We start from the raw sequence: 23,702 nt of genomic DNA on the forward strand, positions 1-23,702 counted from the left end.
GGTCCCTTTCCCCTCACTGAATTTACCTGTGATTAATTTAAAATATGTGAAGAACCAGTCAATTATCCTGGCCAACGCAATTTTTATGGCCTTGTAGTGTTTTTAATCTTATTTTTTGTTTACTTTTAAATAATTTTTTCCTTCAAATTACTTTTAAATCATTGGATAACAATAGCTGCCCAAATAATACTTCTATTTTCAAAACTGCAGTGGTACTATATGGACTAAACCCAGGATCTACACTCATCTGAAAGAATTACCTAAGAGGTCATATAATCTTTCTCATAAGGATTATAATGTCTTCAGACCTGAGTACATTGAATATCTACTGAGATTTTTTTGCACCCTACTTATAGTAATTTACATTTGTAGACCTTGATTCCTACAAGGCAGCTTGCCTCTTTTAATATGCTTAATGCCATCAACTTTACTTAAAACTGAGGCAAAATATTAATTCAAGTTTTGGGGCCATATCTAGATTATATTTAATCTTTTTCCTTGATCTATTTTTAATTATGTGGATAAGAAACTTTTCAGTATTTGTTTAATATCCTTTGCAAAATCTAATTTATCTTGACTTTCGCAGTTCTCACTTCTTCTCTGAACATATTGACCTGTAACACATAACTTTCACTACTGATTAAACCCTTTCTTCCTTTCTTGCAGGTCTTCTGTTTTTCTCACTTTTGAAGACACTTTTTTCATCCATTTAGATTTGAAGCCCTTTTTTCCACGTTTCCTCTACTTTGTATTGAAAATCGAAGAAAATTCCCATGCTTATGGCTTAGGGAGATTCTAAATCTGTGGTACATTCAATTCAACTCCCACAAGTTTTCTCTTCTGAATTTAAAACCTTCATTATAGAATTGCTTTTATTTCATTCCCCTTCATTTCAGCTGAGTCACTCACAACCACTTGAGCCAGAGTTACACCACTAAAAACAACTTGATAAAGAGTTTTTAATTTCAGTGCCTCATATGAGGCTCTAGTCTCATAGAATTATTAGGAAATAAAATTCTTAGAAATCCACATGAATTTATCTGAAATAGCCAGTCAGCACTTTCATATATAGCAATAACTTTGATCAGGATGCATTTCTACCCCCAATGCAAAATTGATCTATTTCCTGTTTGTAGAAATTACTGGAGCAAAAACCAAAGCAACAAAGAAAACCCCAAAAGAAACCCAAATGAACCCCCACGGGAAATAAGCACTGTTAAGTTGGGGAGAATATAGTAACTGAAGGGAAACAGACATGTAATAGTGAAGAGAATGGATTACTGCCTCTATATTATTTCAATTGTTCAGGCAGATTGGCACAAAAAAAATAGCATGCATTTTACTATGGTCTAATATAATATTTAGAAGAAAATAACACAATTATAAAAACAAAGAAAATGTACATGAAAGAAGACACTGATTTACTTAGTATCTAGGACCAGATCTTATCTTGAATCCTCTGTTTCAAAACTGACAGAAGTGAAGGGTCATTCTGGGTGCTGCTATAACCCAATGATAATTATTCCATAAAAAAGTGGAACAACTTCAACATGAAAGAGAGAGATGAAATATATGCAGGGGATGGATTTACAGGATGTTACTTTCATACATAATGAAAGCTCAAAAAATTGACCTGTTATTAAAAGTGTAGAGATATTTCCTTTTCCACTGGCTGAATTTTCCAAGGTAAGAAGGACTTGGAAATGTAACAGCAGGATGTGGTCATGCTGCTGAATACCTTATTTAGACGTACTATTTTTACTGAAGGAGTTCATGAAAGCTTCTCTCAGATAGAAGTGAGAGGAATAGTCTAGAGGTAATCTTGTTTCAAATATAAGAAAATAGAAATCATATAGCCCATCATCTTTCCATCTTAAAAAAGCAGCCAGCCTTTTTGTCAGGTAAAAATACCATTCTCAGCAATACAATTGAGTACATCATTAGCAATAAGAATTCCTCATAGTAGTAGAAGTTCAATTAGTAAATGATACACAGATAATTAATGTTTTTTCTGACAGTGTCTCTCAATGTGAAAATATAAGTCTCACAGAGTTTTTCTGCGGGAACTGATATTATAGGAGTCCCAGCTGACTGGAAGTTAGAAAACCTACAAGAAGGATCAGAAGGACGATCCAGGGAACTACAGGGTTGTCAGACTGACCTTGGTGCTGGGAAAGGTCATGGAGCAGATCATCTTGAGTGTCATTATGCAATATACAGGACCACCAGGGCATTTTTGCCTAGCCAGCACAGGTTTATGAGAAGCACATCCTACTTGAGCAACCCCAAGTCCTCTGATGGCAGTCATGAGCCCAGAGAATGAGGGAAAGGTTGTGGTTGTTTTCTGTCCAGACTGTAACAAAGCCTTCAGCACTGTTTCCCACAGCATTCTCCTGGCAGCTGGCTGGATGGCCAGTCCCAGAGAGTAGTGGTGAATGGAGTTATATCTAGTAATGGCCAGTCACAGTGGGGCTAGCCAGGACTCAGTGCTGGGGCCAGTCCTGTTTAATATCTTTATCAATGATCTGGACAAGGTGATCAAGCAGACAACATGAGGTTGGGTGGGAATGTTTATCTGCTGGAGGGTAGCAAGTCTCTGCAGAGGGATCTGGTCAGGCTGAATTAATGGACCAAGGCCATGAAGGTTTAGCAAGGCCAAGTTGCACTTGGGTCACAGCAATCCCCTGCAGTGTTACAGGCTGGGGGAAGAAAGTCTGGAAAGATGCCCAGCAAAAAAGGACCTGGGAGTGCTGGTCAGCAGCTGGCTGAACCCAAAGCAATGTGCACAGGTGGTCAAAAAGGTCAATCACATATAGGCCTGCATCAGCAATAGAGTGGCCAGCAGGACCAGGGCAGTGATTGTCCCTCTGTAGTCAACACTGGTGAGGCCACACCTCAAGTCCTGTGTGCAGTTTTGGGTCCCTCACTGCAAGAAAGACATTGAGGCGCTGGAGCACATTCAGAGAAGGATAGCAAAGCTAGGGAAGGGTCTGGAGCACAAGTCTGATGAGGATTGGCTGAGGGAGCTGGGGTTGCTTATCTTGGAGAAAAGCAGGCTCTGGGGAGTGTTATTGCTCTCTACAACTACCTGAAAGGAGGTTGTAGCAAAGTAGGGGTTGGTCTCCTCCCAGAAAACAAGCAGTAGGGCAAGAGGAAATGGCATCGGGTTGCTCCAGGAGGTGTTTAGGTTGGTTATTAAGAAAAAGCGTGAAAAGGCGGTTAAGTATTGGAGAAGGCTGCCCAGGGAAGAGGTTGAGTAATTACCCTTGGAGATATTTAAAAGATGTTTAGATGTGATGCTAAGGGATGTGGTTTAGTGATGAACTGGGAAGAGTTAGATTTATAGTTGGACTTGATGATCTTTGAATTATTTTTCAACCTAAACAAGTTGAAGTCTATGATTCTATGATTTTACTTAATCAAATATGTAAATACGAAGTCTAGAAAAAACAATCTTTGCCAGGCTCCTATTTTCTTGTACCAGATGCATGTGAGACTCTTGTCCCCATCTGCCAGTTTCATCTTAGATATGAAAACATCATATTAATTGTGACTATCATATTAATTATATCTGATTGTTTAGGACGTGAGTAACTGAATGCATCTCTCTCGGTGCAGGTGGCACAGTTTTCAATGTGATGAACTACAGCAATCATGGAAAGCTAGATAATTTATTTCTAATTTACACGGAAAGAATGAAATTTAGTTTTTAGGGAAAATATGTAGATCTTTCAGTCATTAAGGAAATTACAGTCACTTTTGTTGCAGTAATTTCTCTTTTATAAAAATCTGGCTTAAGGAAGAAAAATTACTTGACTGTAATTGATTTCTACTGTATTTTGTTCTTTTATGCTACACCTGTCATCTTATCTACATGTGTCTCAGATTTAAGACTACAGAAATGACTGTAGAAGAAGGTAGAGTTTGTGATGTGCTATGGATTCTATTGAAATCTTTTGAACTCATTTAGGCTATGGCATTCTATGGGAGATTCATTAAAATAATTCACAGTTCCTTCAGCCTGGGACAGGGAAAGGGAAGACTCAGATGTAAAATGCACTCAAAACGTTCACTCACTGCTTAGTCTTGTATCCATCAAATTTGTTCTGAAGTGAGTCATCAATATTTTGGCCATGAAAAAAAAGGTCAGACGAACACTCTGGAGTCTTAAGTCTTAAAATCTTTTCCTGCTGGAGACAAAAATAATCTTTCCGTGTTCCTCCAGAAGTCACGTGAACAGTGGAAAATACCCCCCTGCTTCAAAACTTCATCAAAAGTTCTGTGTGACTCCCCTCCATGACCTATCTGAGCCTCTGTTCGATGGGGAAGCCAAAAAATTGAGTCTGACTCTGTCTTTGTCCCACACTCTCAGGGCACATGCTTCAGCCCATCTACAAGGCTGACCACAAACTGCTTCAGGTGATGACAAGAGGTTTATTTTTCTGGATGTTTAAAATTCAACACAGGAGGTAAAAAGTCATTCAGCTACCTTACTTCACTTAATTATGTCCTTCATAAAATGCCTAAATTAAAATAGTATTTTCCAATTACCAACAGTTAGCAATCTTTTTAGCTTAGCCTGCCAACTGTCTCAGGAATTTTTTTTTTTTTTTTTTTTTTTTTAAGGGAGGGGCATTCTTATGTGAACAATGTAAAATTAAAAACTCATCTACTGAAGCTGATTTTGACTATCTTGATATTAGGAAATAAAAGGTTTTCTCTGTGCTTAATAGTGTCATGTGGCTCAGCTGGGACTTAAATTGATCTTTGTGCTCATTTTCTCATTTTCCAGCTAAAATCTTGGGCTGGGACATGTTGCTACTCTGTTTACCTTCAATGCCTCCTGCTGCTCTTCCAGAGATCTGTGATGACATGTCTTCATCTTTTCATTCTTAGTTTGGTCTGTCATACAGCCAGAATTGAAATGTGTGTTATGTGCATTTCAGATCCTTGAATGTGATAATGGCCTTCAGGTTTAAAAAGAGTACTGAAATGTCAGAAGCAAGATGTGATGTCTTACATCTGCCATCTGATTCATGAAAATATATGAGAAAATCTCTTAGGGAAAAGTAGAAATTAAAAAATTAATGTTTTGCAAACACAAATAAGTTGTCTGAGGAAGTCAAACTCATGAACCTGGGATATGCTTAATTGAATGCAGCAGAGAAAGATGCTAGTGTGATGTATATTTGCCCCGTCTGGTACCTTGTGCAATTTCTGTGAAGTAGTAAGCCCAAGGGCTGAATTGTGTTCAGAGGTGACAGTGAACCTCATAGCTCCTCAAAAAAGCAATTTCTCTGTGTTATATTCTATTTCTTTTAGTAAGTCTAATTCATGTTTTAAGTATCCATGGTACTGTTAAAATGTGAATCATTCTAAGTAACTCTTTATGACAGCCTGGCTGTGGAGTGGGAAGACACCATAGTAAAAAAACAAAACCATAAAAGAACACTGTGCTAGAAATTGTAGTACAATTCAGCTTTCTTAGATATTTGCAAAAGATGTGAGCCCACATTTGTTTTGAGACAAAGAAGCTAATAGAGTTTTGGTGCCCTAGCCCAGAGTACTCCTTAAAAAGTACTTATGGCCTTTTCTAATGTTTCACTGGATTTTTATTTCTTCATTTTAATTTACAATTAAAATGAAAGAGGAAATGGATTTTTTTTTTTTTTTTTTTTACTGTGACAGCACCTAAACTCTTGTCAAAATCATATCTCTATTAGTTATTTCAGTGGAAATATGCAACCAGGTGGCAATTTCATTTGACAGACTGAACTCTAATATAGCAGAGTAGGGACAATAATTAGGTGTTCATGCCTTTTGTCACAAATATGTGATTCCAACATATTAAAAAACCTCCATATTCAGGACGATATGGTCTTCCCATTAGGAGGAGAAGTTCCTGACAGACAGGTATTTATTTTTTTCCACACTTATTATTTACAAAAAACTTTGTTTTTCAGTGAGAAGAGTCAGGTATAACAACAGGCAATTTCTTTGCTCAGTTGCTGGCAATTCTTTCCCACTCTGTGCTGTCTCACCAAACAATGCTCTCCACAGAACTGCTGAGATACTTGGTTCCTTCTCCAGGTATGCGTGAAAGAAATTTGGCATAATGAGGACTTCTACTTTTAGTCTCTGTTAGCTGTGGCATTTTGTAAAAAATATTCTTCAGCATAAAAATCCAGAATGGACTTAAGTGCTCCTTATTTCTTTCCCCAGTTGACAAAAGCGTTTGTTCAAGCTGTGCAATTAGCTAAGCTGTGTTACTAGGTGACTGTATTAGTGAAAATATATATTTCTTACCCTGGGTGTGAAAACATTTTAAAGTTCCAACATTTAAATATTTTTAAGCTTCAAAATGACCTTTTTCTTCTTAATCACATTATGGATATGTTACACACTGTGATATTTTTGTCCCCGAGTGTGACTGGATTGCTCTTTTAGGCCCTGATTCAGCAAAGCATTAGGGTATTTCCTGCTTTAAAAATCAGCAAAACACTAATATATTTCCTACTTTTAAAAAAAGATCAAAGGTCTTAAAGTAATCCTTGGAAATTCTGCCCCAGTTTATTGGAAATTTTATTTAAAAATTCAAAGAGATACTGTTATTCTTCAGAATGTATAGTATCTTAAAAACTTCTGATGAAGGGATAGAAAACATTTCTCACTCCTTTTTTGTTTTCTGTGGGAAAGTTCATAAGGCTGTATTTCTCACTCACTTCTTTTTTGTTTTCTGTGGGAAAGTTCATAAGGCTGTGAGGGCTAATTTGTTTTAATTGTATTGTTTATTTCTAAGAGGCAGTGAGACCTTTACATCACAAGATGTTCTCCAGTAAGTTCAATACACAGAACTATGTGGATGATGATTAATAATACTTGCTTATCCCTGTTAATTACTTTATTTCTCTGAATAAAAAAAAAATATCATAAATACAAATCTCAGAAAAGAATCTAATGGTCTCATGTTTTTTCAGAAGCTGTAGCTTTCGAGGTATGTATTTTCCCAAAATATTAGTAATTGGAAACGTTCTGTTCTGTAAAAGAGTTGTCCTATAGAATTGATGCCACCCTTGATCACAGTGCTCCCTACTGAAAAGCACATATAGGTATTTCATAAAGCAAATTATTGTATTGTGAGTTTTAACATTAGTACAATAAAGTGGTTGCCAAACCAGCTGTATGAGTCTCTGCAGAAAATATTCCACTTCTGGGCTATATTCAACTGATGTGCATCTGGCATGGTAAGTGCAAAAAATGCATGCAGACAGAAGTAAGCTTTAAAGGATTGTCCTTTTGCTGTTCCCAGCTTGCTCTTTCTATCAAAGGACTACTGCAGTAACTGGTCAGATTTGAGTAGCAAAATTCCACTTGGGTGCTTGATAGAAAAGCATCACATTCAGGCACTGGAACAGCATCACAAGTGTTACAGCAGCACAATGGGGATCAAGAGCTGTATAATAAGGAGGTTTCACACAGGCAAAGTAGCACACACGACAGAGAAATACAGCTAGATAAAGTGGATCAGTGTTCTTCTTCCAGCCAAAACTCTCACACTTCAGTAGAATTAGTTCACATTTAACACTGCTTCAAATTAGAATCCTCCAGCTCCGTTTAACAAATGAATATATAAAATGATTCTATGATCCTTTTATTTTGGATTATATGCTCCTGACATAACAGCAAAGTGAACAGACCTGAGACTTCTGAAGACAAAATAAGCACTGAAACAATACTGTCATGATTCTTTCCTTTGTAAAGCCACAAATGAGACATTTGGGAACAGAAAACTGTTTTGAGGGAACATTAAATTGGCCAAGAACAAATTGCTACAGAAAATGACATCCTTTTCTGAACATCCATTAGTTTCTGATAATCAGGAATTCTCGGATGCTTGAACATTCCATTAGTATGAAGCAGTGAGTTAATTATAATAATTATCAGCAGTTTTAATTGTTTTGTTATAATGTATTTTGCAGTTTGTTTGACAGTATGAAATCAATATGCACCTCTAGGAAAATTGTCTTGTATAATAAAATTAGGCTCCATTATGCCTCCCAACCTCGGAATTAAAATTTGCACATAAATATGTATTTCTGTTTGTGTACCTAGAAGAATTGTACTGAATGAGTGGAGATGCATAAATATATTGGACTTTGTTTTTGAAGTGGAAGATGGAGTCTCATATTAAGATTTTTTTGTAGCTTTCAAGCCTTTAGTTTTCAGGCATGCAATCAGAGAACCGCTGTTATGTCTCTTCAACTTAACTGATTATTTTTTCATGCCTTTAAGAAATATAGGATTTTATAGAGATTTTAGCAGTGTCTTCTAGAATATCTGTATGTGGTGAGGTATGTGAAAGTTATTTGTAATGATGATTTCCAGATGGGAATGCCAAAGAACATAGAACCAATAAAGAATTAAATGTTTCAACAACCGAAAGAAGGTTCTACTTGCAGTTATTACATCTGAAATATGTAATCTGAAATCTGTAATATGTAGTCAACAAAATCTGAAAATTCTGGAAAATAGTTATTAAAATTTACACAACAGTCTTCAATATGACGAAAACTAAACCCTAGACATTTGAATTCATGTATTGCACTTTAGCAGCCAAATAACATTGACTCTTTCCTTACACAATTGAGGTCATTATTTATAATTCCTGAACGTCCAATATGCTTTATACTATTCCTCAATATTTTACTAGGGCATCTGATACTGTAGAAGGATTCAGTTTATTGTATTTTGAAGAGGATGTTAAAAAATTAGAGTGGAGCAGAAAGAAGCCACAGGAAAAATTTAAGGAGTGTGGCGAGATGTAATTCATTAGGATATTCTCACAGTTTTATCTGTCAAAAGGAAGATCTACATGCAGTTTGACTGCACTTTTTAAATATTGTTTTGTAAGAACACCCTATATACTTAAGGGCTTTTTAATTTCATTAAAAAAAAAATCAAAACCAAACCAAAAAACCCCCTGTAGTTTTAACAAGAACCAATAGCAAGATGCTGCAGATAAAAAAAAACAAACAAAAAAAAAAACAAAAAAACAAGCCTGGAAATAAACCTTTGGGTTAAGAGTGATTTTTATGTGTGATTAACTAGTGGAACAAACTACCAAAAGAAATGAGAAATTCTGCATTTCTATATTTTTTCTATACCTATTGAGAATATTTGTTCTAATCAAATGCAAGTTACTGACTTTTGTAAAGGTATAAACAAGACAAGGTGTAGTGGTCTAATTTAGAAGTTTTATAGCACATGAGATGTCAGACAAAATATGATTCCTTCTGGTCTTATGCTCTGATTATTACCCACACAATTTGCATCCTCCACATTGAATTCTCTTAAGAAGAAATGTCAGTTCCTGTCACTGTCTTGCAAGGGTTAAAAACTTCATTATGTTTGTTCTTTTTTTATGTGCCTGTGGAAAAAGACAGAAGATGCTCTGAGTCTTGGAGATACTTGAGAGGGTCAGAAGCTTAGCTGGATTCCAAAGGAAGATAGGAAGTCTTCCCTCATTCCTCTATGAAGATAGAAGTTGGGGAAGAGAAGAAATTAGTGAGGGGAAAAGATGATAGATGGGATGGGGTTGGGAAGCAGTGATACCAACCTGAAAAGATTTGTGATCGCTATACTAGGCAATAGATGAAAGTTTGGAGCTAATTTCCTTCAGTCTCATTTACATGCTGAAACCTGAGGTAAGGGTCAGTGCATAGTCTAGCAAGGAACAATATAAAAATGTTTTCTGATAACCTGGACCAGATGTCTATAAAGAGCACCTTCAGAATAAATTTGTTATGTAGCTATCTTATTCGTATTGAAGAGGGTTTTTTTTGTTTTGTTTTCTGGTTTTCTTTTGCTTTTTTTTTTTTTGGTTGTTTTTTTTGGGATTTGGATGAATTTGATTTGTTTTGGTTTAATTTTTGGGGTTTTTTTGTCTGTGTGTACTGTTTTGTTGTCATTTAATTTTTTTGGTTTCTATTCTGTTGGTGGTGTTTTGTTTGTTTCATTTTTGCTTCCTGTAGGCAAGTTGGTTTCTGCTTTTATAGATATACAGCATTGCTGCTGAGCTGGAGGGAATGGTCCTCTCTCTGCTCTGTATGGAGCATGAACATGTTCAGCACACCTTTACAGAGTTGCCACAATGGGCGCATACTAGCAGCATCCTTGGCTAAATGCTAAATGCCAGGCTAAATGCCTGCTTTACAGTTCAATTTTTAGGGGCACAATTTCAAGAAATGAATGTGAATGCTGCCTCTCACTGCTTCTCTGGTTTGTGATCTGTAAATAAAAAGAACTTTAACCTTTTGTAAGCTCAACGATAAGTTATTTGTTGGAGCAGCACTGTGTCAGCCCCTAGCTGATTCAAAAATGACAACTAAGGAGCAAGCAGACTATGCTTCATGTAAAATCCAATTGTAGTGCCATCATTATAAGGAAGACTTGAGAGCTCTGCTGTCTTTTCAGTAGCTGTCACTGCCTCTGTCAAGGGCTTCATCTGAATTCAGAACATATAACTTTATTTCCTTATAATGTCTAATGATGATTCATGGTTTTTGCTTTCCACTGTCTTCAATTCCAACAATGCCTGTTTTCATACCTGCTGTCTTAAATCCCTCTATTCTCTGTTCAGGAAAACCTCTAAAGCAAGCACACTCAGCCTTCCAAAGGGAATTCAATAGCTCCTGAGTATTCTTCCTTTTTTTAATACTGCCCCATGCTGTTTCAGCTATTCTGCCATCTTTGAGATTATAATTACTATTGTCACCGCTGGAGCTAGACATCTACTTGGGGAGTGCTCCAGAGAGAAGTGAGCTGCACCTCCTCCCTCCCCTGAGTCCAGAAGGACAAATCCTTCTCATCTCTGCTGGTCCCAAAGGCAGGAGGCTTCTGGCTGTTCTTTAACCCTGACCTCTTGCTTTGCAGTAGATAAAGCTGAAGTCAAGTCACTGAGCTGACAGTTTATAAAATGTATTACCTTCTATTACCAAATTCCTGAAGCAACTTTTTGAATTTTAGCACTGATGTTAGTTTTTTGTTGTAACTTTTTTTTTTTAACTGTAGCTCCTGATGGTTATTTCAAGTGACTTAACACATTTATTTTTATAAAGGCAACTGGTACTATCTGCTTTATCTGTCTCTCTCTTCCAGAGAACTGAGTTAGTGCTTACTTTTAACTGTGTTGGCTTTTGCTTAAATTATTTAAGACCCTCTCCTCTTTTTAATTTTTGAAACTACTGGGATGGCACATCTAATATAGTGTCTTCACGTTTCTGAAAATAAATGGCCTTGATTTTATTTCAAGGTGTTGCTGCTTTCCTCTGATAGGGAATACCCAAACTGATGCTGCCTTGTTTGGAGGAAATGGCAAAAATGCCTACAGAAGGGTGCTCAGAAGAAGGAGAGCTATGTAAATGACACATCAGCTGTTGTACTCAGAGACTGGCTTTGCCTCATGCATACAAGGTGCACACCAATGGGTACAAAGGGAAAAAAGGAGGGTGTGCTTTGGGGGAAAACCAGTATTTTTCACTGAATGATTTTTGTTCCACTGATTTGTAGGGATGAATTGATTATACATTCCTTCACAAGCTAGGTCTTTGCAGGAATATCCTGTGCTGGCACCATGCGATGACAGAACTACTGCAGACTTGAAAGGACCTTCAGCCCTTTTTATTGCGTGGTTAACAAGAACAGACAAGTTTCCTTCCCATTCCCAAGAAATAGGCTACTACTTCAAAACCTTTCTCTGCAACTACACGGGAGCAGGGCGGATCTTCTTTGGTCTAGACCCGATGAACTAGTGTAGCTCACTGAGGAGCAAGAATGAGCACTACAGGAGTTTAACAGTCTCACCAGGCTGCAGCATATCCATTTATTTTTAGACTTCCGTGGCACAGCTGGAGCTGACAACTCCAGGAGTAGTAGTTCTGTCCAGGAAAAGTAGTGAGAGTTGTGTTCACAACCCATGCTCTGAAAGTCATTAATAATAAAAAAATAGAGCACTGTAGGAAAAAAAAATATAAGGGATTCTTTCAAGATGGCTTGTGTACTGCCAGACTGGATGCAGAGTAAAATGTGTGAGAAAGTTTCACTAACAAGGTATAAAATGTTCAGAATGTCATGTGAGTAATATCCAACCCGCTATTTCCAAGGGGGGCTTAAGTAAGAGAAAAACAAAATGCAGATGTGCCTTTCCAATTTCTTTTTGCTGTATTAAGAGTCCCTGTGGTATTTTAAAGTGCGTTTTCTGCATATTTTTGCATTAAAAATATTAGGTTATCACATCCTTGTGTATGCTTAAAGATGAACAATTTAGGAGACTTCACAGGAGACTGAAATTTTTGTACTCTTAATAAATCATCTGGGAGGGAAAAAGAACTCTTTCTGTGTGAAAGAAAAAAGATCTTTATACTTTCATAAAAGGGAGAGGCGGTTCTGAGTCTTCTTACCTAGGAGATCCTAAATAAAACTGAGACTGCTATATCTCAAAGTTAAAAGGATCATTCAAACCACTTCATCTTAATTGGGAAAACTACAGCTTTTTGCTGCATCTCCCCAATCAGACATAATATTCCTTTCCCTGATTTTATCTTTTTTAGCATTTTTCCTTTTTTACCTTACTCCCTTATACCACTATCAAGTATTGTACAAACGCACTATAGAACAGAATTTAAAAATGGCCATAAACATCACTTACATGTCAATAAACAATAACAGAGATTCTAATTAAAATCACAGGTAATTCTCCTTATCACAACTCTAATCCTGCTATGTAAAATCTGCTTCATTAATGTTGGAAAGTTAAAAGGCTTTTCTATAGGTTTTGCCTTCTGGACGCAGTTCTCCCATACACAGTAGTTAAGAGGTGACCAATGTGTAATGTATTAAAAAAAAGGTCAGAATTTTAGTTTTCAAGGGACATGTGAAATAAAAGAGATGTGTGAAATTGGAGAATGAGGCTATTGCTATTGATTTCATAATTTTTGACTTGTTACAGATATACTCCTAATTTGCTGAGGCATACAAAACACTGAAATATCATTCATTGCATATGTGAAATTGATATTTTTTTCTTTCTATTCTCTGATAAGAAGATATAAGATGAAAAATTTAAGTTAGTTTTTTAAAATTTAATTATAAAGGAACATACCAATACCAAAGACATCTTAGAAATTAATGTAATATTTTCCTAAATTATATTTTTCAGATAATTTCAACACAAATAACTAAAATCCCCCTTTTTCTCTTCCTAAAATATTTAAAACTTTACAAACTACATAGTTTTACCATAATATAATTACATTATAAAAGAAGTGGATTTCTGAAGTGCCCAAAACCTGTCTAATTTGTGGTTTGGTGTTTCTCCTCTTGTTTTGAAACCAAGAGAGGAGGATTATGGGTGCATAAAAGAAAAGTGGAAGTATATGGAAGAAGATTTCATTGTTGTGAACTAATCTCAAAAATTATATTTTTCAGATACACTAATTATGCATGAAGTTCTTGCTAAAAGGTTAAGAATATGTTAGTATTCCTGATGTTTCACGTTTGTAATGAGCTGCAGCTGTTTTCCCACTGTAGCTTGTGTATTCTGTACTCCTGTACAATGAAAATAAGAGAAACATAATGGATTTTAATGCGTATGTCTCTAATTGTTTTTCTTTTATAGAGATTTTACAAGCTCATTGCTGTTACTGTGGTGTTTTACCACTTCTCAAGATTTTTTTAAAAAAGTATACTACAGCATTTGCTATCAATGTAGGTTCTTCTCCCAGTTTGCCAGGAAAGAATATGGTATATATTAGTCTTCATGTGTCTGTTTTCCACAAACACTAAATTTATGTATTTAAAACCAACGTTTAAAAAAAAAAAAAACAAACAAAAAACAAAAAAAGTGGGGTTTGCCTCTGAACCTTACATCTGTAGGTTATGTGATTTTTCTTGGCTTTTCTAGAAATTACTTCCAAAGGCAATAATATCTTGCTGAGTAAGCACAGCAGTCACCCTTGAGGTAAATTAGCTTCTACATCCACAGGAAGCAAGCAAGAAAAAATAAGATTCTCAGGAAAACCAGTGAGACAATCAAAAGAAAACTACTTTCATGGTGAGCTTAAACAAAGCCTAACAAGTCAAGTTTCAGCATGAGTACAAAGTAATGAAACCAATAGTCTGGTAGCACTATTATGTTTTAATCAAGGTGTGCATGGAAGCAGGAATTTCAGCCCAACAGCAGCCATCAAGGTTTTTAGATTCATAGAAGAGAAAAAGTTGATTAGCAGAGAAAGAGGGAGTAGGAAAGAAGAGACAGAGCAAGAGAGAGAGATCCCTGCTGTTAGCAGGTTACTGACTTCTTCCAGATCATCCATGTGATGTGTGATGCTTCATGCTGCTTTAAACCAGCAAATGTTATTGTTGTTGTAAAATGAGTGGCTTCTTGGAGTTGAATCTTTTTATGTTCAATCTAAACTTGCTGATCTTGTATCTTCCTTGGACAAACCATGGTGCTTGCAAACATTTTGAAGCCAAGAGAGAGAACAGAGCTGAATTTGTTTCAACAGAGGCAAATTGGAGGACTTTGAGTAACATGACCATTGAAGGACCAAGAGCAATAAGTAAATGGAGTCAGGGAGAGGATTTTTAGTTTTCTTTAGACTTCTGTCTTCCATATACTAGCTAAAGTGCAAACTGATCTATCTTATATGGAAAATTGATTCTATATTTTACAGAGAATATAGAACTAAGTCTGCGAAAAGAGTTTTTTTCAGCTTTTCAGTATGCTTAGTTAATCTTCTTTACAGCTAGCAGTAGTAGAGAAAGACACGGTGGTGCTGGTTTTTGGAACCCAGATAAAGAAAAAAGTGCACTATCTCTTTCCAATAATTTAATTACCATTTCAAAGCTGTTATTTTGCATATGCCTGAACTTCTAAAATAGGCATAAATATGATTTGTTGAAACCAGTGATGTGTACATTTCTCAATAGGTTACTTGACTGGAAAAGATGTCTCTGAAAAGATGACTCTACTTTTTCCCCTACAAAAACCCTCATCAGTCAGATCAATTTCTCTTTATTTCTATCTGGTACATAGTGCAGTTGTTGACCAAAATTAATCAAAAGTATAATTTTGGAGCATAAGTCCATTAACATATGTAGAAGTAAAGAACCCAGACTGTAGATTGAACTTACTGATGTATAAAAAAATTCCCATGATCTCTTCAGCTTTTGAGATTGTACCAATACCATAGGTATTTTGATGACAAACACATTGTTGAGATTTCTTTTTTTTTTCTTCCTAGGCAAGCATATTGTCAGTCAGAGCTTCCATGTCAGCCTCCTTGGGAAGGAAGGAGCAGCAACAGATACACTGAAAAGACCCTTCTTTTCTGGTAAGAAAACTTTAGTTCTACTACCATTCCCTGCCATAAATTTTCTCTCTGTCTCTGAAACTAGAGAGAATGCTCAAGACCAACAGCAATCTTCAAAATGTGACGGCTGGAGAAACATATCAACTGCTGGCTCTTCAGAACCAGCACAGCTGGAATAAAAAAGGTATGCAGTAGTGTTTGTGAGACAGCTAGTAATAGTGAAATAAATAACTGAATAAATAAACATTAAAATAAAAAAGCCCTTAGTAGAAGAGAAATATAAATAGAGCATGAAAACTGTCATTACAACACACCAGATATATCTGACAAAATATTAACTTGTGTTAACAATCTCTCCTGGAGACCGGATTCTAGGAATAGATGGATCACCATCTCATCTAGTATAACACTTCCTCTGTTCCTTTTTAAAATGCTATTTTTAAAACTAAGATAAACTGTATTAAAATACAGGAAGTAGACCATGGAGAAACAGTCTGTTACAAGAGATTCATAAATTTCCTTTTTTTTTTTTTTTTTTTTTTTGAATATGTCTTTTCCTGTTCAAGAAGAGTCCTTTTGGTGACTGAAACACATTTAATCCCTTCTAAGTTGAATCTTGACTCTGCTCTAGTGAACTTTAAAAATTGTAATTTATTATAATTTGTTGATGACATCAGGATATTTTCCATAGAGAAGGAATAATTTTGTCAAATAAATTAAATAAGAAATGTGTTTTCCCTCAAGGTGTAGGCTTATACCTGCACTTCTGCTTGCTTCAGATAGTCTGTGTTTTCTATTTCAGTCAAAAGTACTTTTACCACCACCATGGCTGCACAAGTCTTTGGGCAGGCCTAGCAATCAAATTTCTTTTAGCTCCTCTACAAGTAATGTCAGAAGAAAAATACTGGGCACTGAAGGTGCTATTACTTTTTTGCATTTTGTCTATGTGGAAACACTTGTAATTGAATCATAGGTGACATTGGCTATTGTACATCATGATTTAGGATTCAGGTTATTGGTCAAATTACGATTCTTTGAAAGGGGAGCTCTGTAATGAAGTCACAATTAAAATCCAGCTTCTTTTATAAGTCAGTGGGAATTACATACCCAAATGTCTTCTGTGCCTTTGAAAATCTCTGCATAAGTTTATAAATTTGATCACAACAGTCCCTTCTGGCTCTCTAATCTATGAATCTCTTAAACTTCCTACCATGGGAATTAAATTAATTTTCAGCTCATAGATTGGTTATGCTGAGATCCACTTCATTTACTTACTGATGGGATTTATTTTTCCCTGTTTTATGTTGAAGGAAATATAAAACCCTCTTATAATTCATGGTAGCTATTGCTGAATTTGTTTGTTTGCCAGTTTATTTTGGGAGGTAGATGACCATTTTGTATATGTCATTTAAAGCAAACAATATGGTTTAAAATAAATAGTTACAGTTTTTATTATGTGTTTTTAATATTATTTCAACAGTAAAGACAGCATGCAATCAACAAAAAGAGAAAGTAAGCACACTGCAGGGCTGGAAGAAAAACCTTACTTTGATTTTTCCTTCCCCAGTGTTGCATGGATGAGAAGACATTATGGATTCATACACGATTTCTATATCCCAGGAGAACTGCAAAGTGACTTTCTTCTTTCTCTGTGAGACTTTCTCATGAAACAACAATGTGAGACAAAGAACGGGTGACTCAAAATTTTTATGTACATCCCTTCCTTTGTCCTTAAAAAGAACCTTGAAAAATATTGAGTTTTTTTCTAAAAGCTTAGGGTCCGCATGAAGAATGAATCTTGTTTCTCAATGTAATATAGAAAATTGTTTTCCAACAGCATGGGTTGGACTAACAAGACTAATTCCTAAAAACCCTGTACTGCACATATGTTTGGTCCACCCCCTTTGTTGCAATATTACAAGACATGGCGATGCAAAAAAGTTGGATATATCTGGAATATAAGCAGTTGCTTATTTGTTTTTAATTCCTTACTCTGCTTCCTTCTAACACCTCTTGCTTTAAACATTTATACATCATGAGAATAATATATTCTGAGATGCCTGTGAGTTCACTCATTTAGTGATATTACCATCCTTTTATTGATAATCACTTCTTGCTCCAAATTAATCTTTGCAGGAATCTTTGCAATTCACAAGTAAGTATTTTTACTGATGAAAGAAAAAGCTTTACTGTGTTTTCGAAACCTACTTCCCTGTAAATATAAACAACAGTAAGTCTATTAGAAAGCATTTCACTGTTTTCAGAATTTCACTGTTATAATAGTTTAGTGTAAACTCCTGTGCATCTTGTTTGTCAGCTGCATACTTTTACAATATATTGAGATCTAACTGGACTGACAAAAGATAGACAGTTTTATTTAGAATCAACCATAATAATCATGGGAGAAAAATCTAGACTCTGCTATGCCTAGAAAGATCTGGCAACATTCTTAGTCCCAGCTGCTCAGAAAGGGCCCAAGTTGCCTAAACAAACCCCTCTAGGGCAGGGTGAGACACCTTATGGTGCCTTGCCTGCCCTCCAGCAGGCACAGACTTTGAGTGTTGTGTTTTCTGCCTTTGTATGAGCTCTCAGATATTCTGGTTGTTTCAGTGGAACTAAATACCTGTGTGCCAGCAGCTGAAAGAAGGATTCTGTTCCAGGCTGTGTCTAAGACTGCTCAGCCTGCCTAGTAGCTTGGTGTTCATCTCCCATTATGGAAATTGTTCGGTACAGTCAGTGGGGAAGAAGTCATTTCATGCTAAAGTGGTCACTTACAATTTCACTCACCATGTTAAAGTCTGAGAAGGCAGGAAAATAGAGAAAGATGATTTAGAGGCAGATAGAAACAAATTAAATGTTTTTTTTGGTAACAAAGTTAAAAAAAAAATGATAAATTAATTCCCATGAAAATTAAAATTGAGACCTGCTAGTATCTCTCCCTTCAGATCTTCAATTTCCTGTTTTCTTTAGCTGAGGCATGGCTACTTAAAAGAAAGCCTGGTTGAATGACAAGTTCACAGAATCTAAGAATGCTTAAGTCATGTTAAAAAAAAAAAAGTATATAAAAATTGTATTGATTTTCATCTTCCACATCATGTATATGTAACTCCCAAGTAAAGAATTGCATTGGGTACAATTCAGTGGCCTTAACACATGCATGTGGTGCTGTTTCAGGTTTTCTGTATCTCATACATTCATGTAGGACTGACAGATCTGACACAGTGGGGTTCAGTGCCTTTCTTCTGGAGTGACAGATGATCTGGTGCATTATGAAAGCAAGCCAAAAGTGATATTGTTTAACTCCAGTTAGGCAACCAAATCACACCTTTTTAGGATGGAGATAATGTGTGAAGTCAGGAGAAAAACTTTCACTGATTTCCATGAAGCAGGATTTTTTTTATCTTAACCCTGTGGTTATGATAGCTGCAACATATTAATCACAACCTCTTGTCAGAGGTCTGGAAGAGTGCCATTGGTATGGAACTTTTCCTCTGCCAAATATTAGCAACACAAGATATTTTGCTGACTTTTAAGGAAGTTGAAGAAGGACATACATGTCAGTCTGAGGAATATCTGTTACTTGTGAAAGACATAACTGAGATTTATTAAGATCCTTGTGTACTTGCAAAAGATGTGCTCTAACTCTGCTTGCATGACAAAAGCAATCAAGTTTACCTGCAGAAAAATACAGTGGCATCTGTATTTATTCGTTTGATTAGTTGTCTTAGGAAGTTTTCTATTTCAATAATTTTCATGGTGGTAAAACAGTTGCTAGTAAAATCACATCGTTATTTAAGCAGAACTATATTTTTGATCATTTAAACACTAATTAAAGTCACTACTTGAATTATTCATAAAACTTTCTTAAGAAATGGCACACTTAAGAATGACTGCCTATGAACATAATTGTTTTTGTGAATTGTTCACTTCTTTTGCATGACAGCTTGGCAAAAGGAATTCATACTATCACACCACAATTTATTTTGCTTTGATGTGATAGGAGTTTGAGCATAATTTTGCTTATATGAAGTGACATTTGATTCAGTCTGCCCTGGCATAGTCCAGCAGCACTCTAGTTAAAAGTTAATATACATGACAGCTTCAAGTGAATGGCTTGATACGAGTAAGTATTTTGTAGTACTAGAACTTATCCTGATGGAAAAGCTGGGAAATGTGGCACAATATGAACAATGCTGAAGTAGATTGTTCGCTTCCTTAAAAGGTAAAGTGAAAGAGGCATTGCATTACTGGCTGCCAATCAGCTATGGATTTCTTTTAAGGAATTACTGTGCTAATAAATTGGCAATCAGTTCTGAGAATTAATTTCAACATAGGCATTAGGAAGTCCTAAAAACCTTTTAAAGTTCCTTAGAAAACATCACTGAGGCAGCTACCAAAGAAGTATACTGCAGTGTTTAGGATGGCATCAAATGAAAGAGAAGGGTGAAAAGAGAAAACACATGAACTTTCAGTACAGAATTGTGATGCTGAGAACAAAATTAATCAAGACACCAAAGGACGATGAGAGAAGAAATTCTTTAATCTTTAATTGCCTATACACCAATGATAGGAGCTTGGGTAATAAACAAGCATAATTGGAATTGCTTATTTATGAGCATAAACACAACCTCGTTGGTATAACAGAAACCTGAGGGGATGGTTCACATGACTGGAATTTTAAAATCACCATTTATGCATCTTTTAGGAAATATCATTTAGGCAAAATAGTAAGGGGAGGAGCGCTTTTTCTTATAAAACCCCAAAAGACAGTTCTTATTTCTAACTCTTTCTGAGTTAGAAATAACTTCGGGAGGAAAAAAAAAAAAGGAAGTGTAGTAACCAGTGTTTATATTAATAAACTTGGGAAAGAGAAGCATCTACAAATACACGCTCCTCAGCAGTTATGCAAAGAGAACAAATTCACAAACTCCAGATTGTCAAATCACACTGTAAAATGGACAGCTGGTTCCTTAACTAATAAAATTTAAAAAAAATTAAAAGTCTGAAATGGTTCGCTATAGTCTAGGGTAGTTCATACAAAGTAGAAACCAGGACTACCATTGATAAAATACCTCTGCCATTTCTTGTTATTATGTTAAGTCAATTCTCAAATGTCCTCTCAAAGAAGTCTCGAAGATAAGCAAGTGGGGAGTCAGGGAAGTGTCACTGGACTGAATAAACATAGCTAAAGGCCACTGCAAAGTGAAAAACTCTTGTTATTAAGGTTATTTATCTTACCAAAAGAAAGATTAAGAATGATTCTATGATGGTTTATTTAAAAAAATAAAAATGAAGACATTAAAAGACAGTTTATCAACACATAAGGAGAGTTTATGTTCCAGTGCTCAATGCTTGTTTTGGGTGAGATATGTTTTATCTATACTATGTGTAAGTAGTTCCTGGAAGATCATAGCACAGATCCCTCTGCTACCAGCTAAGTAGTTGTGAATCTAGATTTTTGTCAATGGAAGGAAGACAGTGGCCCCAGAAATGGAGCAGCTGGGAAACTACTGTGTTGCATTTCGTGCACTTTGTCATGGTGCTATGACAGCACTGGTCATTGCTCTCTTTGATTTGTAAAATTTTTCTGTCTTTGTCAGAATTGATTGTCTTAGAAAAGCAAATCACACCAAAAGCTATTGAGTATTGGCTGTATAATGAATATAATCTCTGGATTATTTTAACTAGGGTGCAAAACAATGGGTGTGATGTAATTTGATAAGGAAGATAGTAAAGTCCTCATCCAACTGCTTGAATATTAGGTTGTTAACATTTCTATTAATCTGAATTATGTATATTATACCGAATTCACACTTTTTGTATATGAGGTAATTTTTTTATCATCTGTGGTAAATTTTAGTGTCAGAAGGGTAATGAGACAATGTGCCAAGCTGTTTGAAAATCAAATTGCTGCACCTTGTGTAAAGAGCCTGTAAACTGTTACTACTCAAAGATTTTCATGAATTCAAACCAGTTGTGTCCTTAAGCTGTCGTATTTAAATACTGGAGCCTCAATGCAAGATAGGTAAGCACATCTGGGCTATACATCTATTAACACAAAATATTTTCTTCTAAGTTATATTATGGTTGGGAAAAAAAGTTTCTGCAGTCTTTTCTTTAGGAAGAAAACTCTTGAGATATTTCTCATTATTTGCATTTTTTTTCCTTCTCCTATGAATATAAAAGGCTACTGGGTATATTAAATGACAATGGTAGTGTAGTAAAAGGGATTATAACTCCTGAGAACTACTCATATACATTAGAAATAGTATGAAATATAATAAAGAATAATTAGCAACTAGACATGAAGGTTCTGTCTGATTGATCTGATAACCTAGTCGTAGACACAAGGAAATGTGACTCAGTATCTGAATATATGTGGGAGGAAGAAAACCTTCTAAACCTAAGAAAGTTTAATTCTAAATTATTTTAAAATTTATCACAGATATATAAAATCTTAATCATACAGTATTTTTAACAAAACATTCATTCTATATCCTCAAGTATTCATTCATGTGACTCTTAAATTTGACCAGTATAAAATTCCTTTATTTACCCAAATTATTTCATTGTGTCTAATTGAGGTTCCTTCCTGGGTGTGATATCAGACTACAGATTGCAGGGAAGCTGGTGCATCACAAAATGAGTACATTATTCTGGTTTCCAAGTGACCTGTGCTACACAGACACAATAGAAATTAAATCATTTAAGTGAGGATTGTTCCTGTTACCCTTGTTATTTGAAAAATTCAGTGCATAAAAAGCATTTTCTTTGCTTACAATAAACTGCATGTTGCCTTTAGCTCACATCTTGGTTTCATTTGTAAAAATATAAACTGTTTTTTATATACAAAACACTAAAATGCACAAAATGATACCTGCAAAAGTTTGAATACTTCTCCAGAACAAATACAAATATAATGCAGCCTTTGTCACATAAAATGAATGTAGCCTATCTAATCACAGCTGTACATCAAAAGGACAAAAAAATATGGTGACTTGTTCTCCTTGGGATAGTGTCTCTAAGTTTTTGTTGTGTGCTCTACATCTGTTATATGGCAGGTTGTCAATGCTGTGTGTGCTCATTAAAGGTAAAGTGCCTCCTGTGTGTTAAAGTCCTTAAATCTGTCTCTAAAATCCCTACTTGAGCACCCATGATACATTTTAGCAGATTAGGTCCTCTGGAAAGTCCAAAGAATGACTGGTAGTTGTTCTGTTCTCAATCAATTTTTCTATCAATGGTAACCATTGTTCATTTATTTTAAGTAACATAAAATTATTCATTGTAGAGTTATTCAAACAAAAGACAGTAGAACAGCCAGTCGTAATACAAGTAATCAAACGTTATCCAATACAGCCTCACAGATTTCTGTCATCATCTTTGCTTTAGCAGGCCTTAGGCATATTCATAATGTAAAAGAATGTTCTTTATTTTATTTCCTATTGTATTGGTCTATCCGCCTACAGATGGAATTGCATTATCGTGGGAAATTAGTTGTGTGCAGAACATAAATAATCTGGCCTTCTCCTTCAACTTTTTTCTTCTTCTTTTCCAAATGAATTTTAGCTTTACCCATTCCATTGACTAAAGTCATTGGTAGCCTACTCTTAAGCTTGGTAAAGGAAGTGCTCAAAATTTTTTTCTTCTTCCTTTGGATCTTGATGACTTCTATCAACTATACTTCTGCACTTGTCTGTGCCCTTCAGCCCTTTCCTCAGGGGTTATTGGTTTTGGGCTCCAAGGTGTCCAATACTACTGCCATGAAACTACTCTGAATCACTGTTTCTTAGTTTGAACTTCTGCTAAAACTGTGAAAAGTCAAAATCAAAAAAGCCAACCAAATTCTAGAGCAATGGACATGCTTGAAATAGAAGGGATTCACTTAGCTAGGAAAAAAATAATTGCATAGAATTGCTCAAAAGATGCACAGTTTAGCTGTGGTAAAATTAGATTTTTACAAAGCATCTGAATTAAATTTCATTAAATTTTACTTAACAATATTAGATGATAAGAATATTTTTTAATATTTTTTTATAAGCTGAGGAAAAAGGAATTATAAACAAGAGAGAGTAAGGATGAACAGTTCAAGGATTTCCATTCTTTCAGTCACAGTTATAAGTGCAGAAACAATGAGGGCTTTGGCAGAAAGGAAGTTTATAAGAAAGGAAGTTTCTAAGTCCTCCCCTCTGTATGGGAACTTCAAAATCGCTGAACAAGTTTGTTTCGACTAAGCAAAACCAAATGCAATGGTTAAAAATAGTACCTAGAAGTTAAAATAGTATAATAGAATTCAAAAATAGTACAATAGAAGTTTTGTCACGGGTGTTAGTG

At 35.5% G+C, this 23,702-nt stretch overlaps 1 long non-coding RNA gene across 1 annotated transcript in view; it reads left to right on the plus strand.

The window, feature by feature from the left end:
* Positions 1-17,425, plus strand: part of LOC121337301 — a 74,067-nt gene extending 56,642 nt beyond the window's left edge. The window contains exons 3-4 of the long non-coding RNA XR_005952876.1: positions 15,303-15,392; positions 16,939-17,425. This is a non-coding gene — a long non-coding RNA (uncharacterized LOC121337301). The remainder of the gene's footprint in view (positions 1-15,302; positions 15,393-16,938) is intronic.
* The last annotated feature ends 6,277 nt before the right edge of the window (positions 17,426-23,702 follow it).

Source organism: Onychostruthus taczanowskii, unplaced genomic scaffold (assembly GCF_017590055.1).
Source record: "Onychostruthus taczanowskii isolate IOZ18803 unplaced genomic scaffold, ASM1759005v1 scaffold26, whole genome shotgun sequence".
NCBI classification, from domain to species: domain Eukaryota; kingdom Metazoa; phylum Chordata; class Aves; order Passeriformes; family Passeridae; genus Onychostruthus; species Onychostruthus taczanowskii.